Source organism: Rattus norvegicus, chromosome 3 (genome assembly GCF_036323735.1).
Source record: "Rattus norvegicus strain BN/NHsdMcwi chromosome 3, GRCr8, whole genome shotgun sequence".
Classification (NCBI taxonomy): Eukaryota; Metazoa; Chordata; class Mammalia; order Rodentia; family Muridae; genus Rattus; species Rattus norvegicus.
The window spans coordinates 79,000,195-79,005,679 of NC_086021.1; the positions used below are offsets into that span (position 1 = coordinate 79,000,195).

At 39.3% G+C, this 5,485-nt stretch overlaps 1 protein-coding gene across 5 annotated transcripts in view; it reads right to left on the reverse strand.

Annotated features, from left to right (window-relative positions):
- Chn1 (chimerin 1) overlaps positions 1–5,485 on the reverse strand; it is a 166,712-nt gene that overhangs the window by 82,866 nt on the left and 78,361 nt on the right. The gene's annotated exons all lie outside the window — the stretch shown is intronic.

The following is a 5,485-nucleotide window of genomic DNA, read 5'->3' on the forward strand; positions in this document are numbered from 1 at the left end:
TAGGAATATATCATGAAAGTATGAAATTTATCAGAAATGCTGTATCTCTTGGTTGAAAAAATTTCCCATATCTATCTGCTACTTTCAACAGAATACAAATATAACAGATGGCACTGAGAGAAACATAACTATTGTTTTAATAGAGAATATCCATCGTCTTCCTTTGATCAGTTTAAACAAATTTACTATTTTCTTTCTTTTTTCTTTTTTTTTTTTGAGGCTAGTGATTAAACCCTTGCCCTTGCTCAGGCCAAGCTGTACCAACTTACACAAACCCTAGCCCAAATTATTCTTGTTCAAGTGATCACAAAGCGGAAATTTAGTTTAAATCATTAAGTTTTGAACACATTTAAATTGGCTTTCCTCTTTTGAGAGAAGTGAAAATATATAGCCCTTGTGATTTAGTCAGTATAATTATTATCTTTAAAAGCATAAGCAACAGTTTCTTTGCCTTATAAAAATGATAACGTGTCACCAATTTAAAATATTAATCTTTTAAAAGTCCTGATAAAAAACCAAGAGTCTACTCATGTGCCACACCCCATTACACAATAGATTATGAATTTTATTATTAGTCAAGCTGTTGTTTTAAAAATTCTTAGTTTTTGTTCTATAACAATTAAGCCTTAGTTTTCTCATCTATTAAATGCAAAATGAAAAACAAACAAAAGAAAACCAAGCCAAACTACCTGCATATATTGTATGGCCTTATTTTATGGATAAAACTGAATTTCCTGATTGTCATAAACAGAGGTGACAAGATATTTTTTAAGACATTAAACCCATGCAACCTTCACGGAGGCCAGGATGGACCTGTTGGAGTCCTTGGGCCAGGCACATATGGCCATGTCTGCCCTGTGCATTTATCTCCAGGGTGCCCCCCACCAGCATTCTCTCTATGGCTGCCAAAGTACAAAATGGATTGAGAAACAAAGAGCTATATATATTATATCAAATAGTCACTAGAATGCCTGCAACAGTATCTGAACAATAGTTACATTTATAAAATGATTAAGTCTGTAAATAAAATGCCTGGTTTTGTCAAGTTTGTATGTGTTTTGTTTTGTTTTTTTATAAAGAAAAGGGATCACGCTATCAACATATTCTGGAACTGTGTGTGGTTGCCTAGGAACAAGTCTTAGAGAGAATTCAGATATCACCTACTTCACTTTCAAGCCAATACACACGGCAGCTTGCTAAGTAAGTAACAGCTCAGAGGGGTTGGGGAATTAGCTCAGTGGTAGAGCGCTTGCCTAGGAAGCTCAAGGCCCTGGGTTCGGTCCCCAGCTCCGAAAAAAAAGAACCAAAAAAAAAAAAAAAAAAAAAAAAAAAAAGTAACAGCTCAGAGAATCATCACTGAACCAAATTTCTGTCTGTCCGTTCTGAAGTGTACCTGGGGGCTAGCAGAGATGGCTCAGCAGATCAGAGCACATTCAGCTCTTGGAGAACTGGAGTTCAGGTCTCAGTACCCACAGCAGACAGCTCACAGCTGCCTATAATTCCAGTGCCGAGGGATCTGATGCTCTCTTACAGACTCTACTGATACCTGAGTTCACACACACAGATAACCATACATAAACACACATATGTTCATAATTTTTAAAATATGCCTTTTAAAAATGTACTTGAAACTGAATTCCATTTTTAATGTTCAATGGAATAAATTCTTTAATACATTCTTTAAATACATTCTTAAAATAAGAAAGCAAAAATATCTTGAAATCAGCTTTAAAAAAAAAAACAAAAACACCACCCCCTCTGCCTTCCATTTAACTCTCTTGCTTTACAGATGTTTAAGAGAAGTGACGGTCGAAGCCCTGGACTATGACAATAAAAGTCACGGCAATGATAAACATGTGAAAAATGAAGTACCACTTCAAAACTGTACCAGCGTACTACTCCATATGAGTATATCTACATTGAAAGATGCAGTGGAGCTGACAGGGAAGACTGGAACCTTCCTTCCTTACTGTAGAGCTCGGCAGTCCCTCGAAAACCTTTTTTCCCCGCTAGGGAATAACCTAGAGTCTCCTGTCTGCTAAGCATACATTTTATCAGTGAAGCATATACCCAAGACCCCCAAATTGTAAGAATATGTCCAATACAAAACCAGATTTCTTTATAAAAACTGTACATACACATCATTTGTAATTGTTGTATCTATAGCAACGTTAATTACAGAGGCCAAAAAAAAAGTGGGAACAACACAAAAGTCTTTTAACTAGTAAATGAATAAACGAAACAAAGTTTTCTCATATATTCTGGAATATTTTCTCTGATATTATTCATTAACAAAAAGAAATAAAATCTGATACATGGTATAACACAGATAAGCCCTGAAAACATCATGCTATGGGAAAGAAATCAGTTATAAAATGCCACTTATTATTTGATTTCATTTATATGAAATGCTAGGAATGCAGCAATCTACAGAGACAGAAGGAGATTAGGAGTTGCCCAGGGCTGAGAACACAATGAAGACAGGAAAAGTTAAAACAAACGTATTAGAATAGGCAGCACAGCTTTGTGAGTCTAGATGAGTCCATTGTACACTTAATGGGCAGATGCCCCTGGACATACATTTGCCCGAAGAGTTAGAAAGATCAACCAACTCTTAATACATGAGCAGTGTCTGACTGTCAAGGGGAGATGCTTCAGAACACTTGGGATGAGCCAAGGCCTTCTGAGTTGGTTAGAGGGGCTGAATGAGAGCAAGAAAAGCTACTGGCACAATGATTGTCTATTCAACTGGACACTTCAGCAAGTCATCTTTTATGCTTGTTGAGAAAAGAGGACCTAGAGAAGTAAAATGGAGGAGTGGTGAAGACCATCTCTGAAGTTAGCAAAGAGGAGAGCCCTGGTCTGGTAGTCTCCTCCTCCGTCCTCTGCCTCTACTCTGCACCCTTCATACTAATTTGCTAGCTGGAAATGATAGCGAATGCAAAGGATCCTGTCCTGTTTTCTCTACTCTGGCCCAAGCGCACGGCGAGCAAGGCTGAATCACATGCTGAATGCTGAATGCAGTCTCCCAAAGTAGAGTCCACTAAAACCTCATGACAGAGCTGCAGGGAAGAGGTCTAACGGATGAAGGCTAACAGCAGGAAGGTCATGTGACATCTCCCACTACCTGCATGCTGCAGGCACCTCTACTAGCACCAGACAAGGCTCCTCGCACACAGACCCTGCAGATTCTCAAACACTGCCCATCACCCATCTCTCTGCTGCCCCACGGCTACCCCAAGCCTCCCTCTGACCAGGCATTCAAGTAACTTGTTAAGCTCATATCCTCATAATCCTCAGATATTTGGGACACACTGACTTTCAGTTTTTGCCTAAGATTATAATTAATGTCTTTTTTAAAAAAAGAAAAACAGCTCCATTGATTATTTTTCCTGAATATAAAATGACACACATGTAATTTGTAAAAACAAAATCAATGAATTTAAAAGGTACAAAGTAAAAACCATCTCTACGTTCAATACTCAGATAAACCCTGAACATTTATTTTAGTGATCATCCTTTCAGACAACTCTCTACTTACATATGCACCACAGATACATAATTTTACATAAGCAGTATGATGCTATACATACTGTTCTGTATAATTTTATTTCTCAGATTAACATAGTCTATATATATATGCTTCAGAATTTATCAAATAAGAAGTATGATATATTTTAAAAGAAAATATAATCTGTCCAACATGCTTTTTTGGTTTTAACATTTTTTTTGTTTTCCATTATTTAAAGTTTTCCCAAATAATTCCTATCCTGGCACATGAGGCGGCTGAAGAGGTAACAAGTACTGAGCGCCGAGTGTCCTCTGGCACACGTCCAAGTCTGTCCCAGGAATGTCTGAATCCAAGTGTTAGCAGTTATCAAGACTCCTGCACATATGACATCGTGTTCTTTTCCCAATTTAGAGAATCTAAAATGACTCAGATTAACAGAAATATTTCTGGAGTTGCCAAATTTGGAGCTAACACATCTCTAAGCAAATCTATAAGTTATTAAGAAATCCTTTTAAAAATCTCCATAGTCAAAGGAAAATTGCTTACTAAATTAATTTTCCAGACCCTGGAATTCATTTCCAGCAAGGCAATACTCGCTCTCCCTCTTTCTCTTTCTCTCTGTCTGTCTGTCTCTTTCATGTACTTATATGCGTGCGTGTTCTCTCTCTCTCTCTCTCTCTCTCTCTCTCTCTCTCTCTCTCTCTCTCTCTCTCTCTCTCTCCTATCCTGAAAGGCATGGTAAATGTTACCTGGCATGTATGGAGTACTGGGTTGCATGATCAACATTTCCCATGCAACCCTAAACTAATTCTGGTAAAACTTAGTTACTGCCACTCACTCCACTCAATGTTCTTATTGTTCTGATTACACTTCAAATGTAAAGTTTCTATGAGAAACTTTTAGTAGCTTCCATTTCTTATAGGAAAAATAAATCCTCAGTGAGAGCTCTGAGACATTCTGGTACACTTACTGTTACCTCTCCTGCATCCCTAACCCCACATCGGCCTCCGCATACCAAACATGCCATACTCTTCTACACAGCTATATCTTCCCACCTACCAAATTTCTAGTCCCCTTTTAAGAGCTTTAAGTGGCTTTTCTTTTTAAAAATAATTTTAATTATGTGTCTATTTCTGGGGGTGGTGGTGGTATTCACACATGTGCATGGAAGCCAGAGGCATCAGCTCTCCTCAGAGCTGGAGTCACAGGCCACGATGAGCCACCTGAATGTCTTCTTTCTTTCTCACAGAGTGGAGTTTGTCAGTTCAGCTACACTGGCTGGCCAGTGTGCCCCAGATCTTCCTGGCTCCACAGTGCCAGAGTTACAGGTGTGTCTGCTGTGCCCTGACTCTGACATGAGTTCAAATTCTCACAGGAGTTTGGGGATCCAAACTCAGGCCATTTATGTTTGTACAGCAAGTACTTTATACACAAGGTTATCCTCCAGCTCTGAGGACTATAAGTTTTGAGAATTATACTATGGGCCAATCCTTAGTAGCTAACAGGGAGACTTCCTAAGTGACTACAGCCTACAAAGCTGTACCTAATGGAATCCATCTCTTCCCTCTCCCCACAACCCCCACACCTCTTGTCCAGTTTAAGACTATACATGGAAACAACATAATGTGCTCATTCCTTTCTCTACCACTGTCCTCTTTCAGAGCAGACAACTGCATTTCCCAGTACCAGGAGCAGGTACTAGTTAGACGGCAGGCGGTGTGAGCCTGGACTTCCATGCAGAAGCTCCAGGCTCAGGCTAAGGGCCATGAAGGCTTGTGTGGCACCCATTTTACTATCCTGAAGAGAAGCAAGCACACTGCATGACACGGGCAAGGCTCCTTGACACAGTCTCAATGGTGACAAATGGTAAGCACAGAACTCTGCCCTTCTGACACCAGGTGAAACCTGCCTTTACAGTGAAGCTGACTGTCACTGAACAAAAACAGAGGGTCACGGCTCCTTTGTTACGTCACA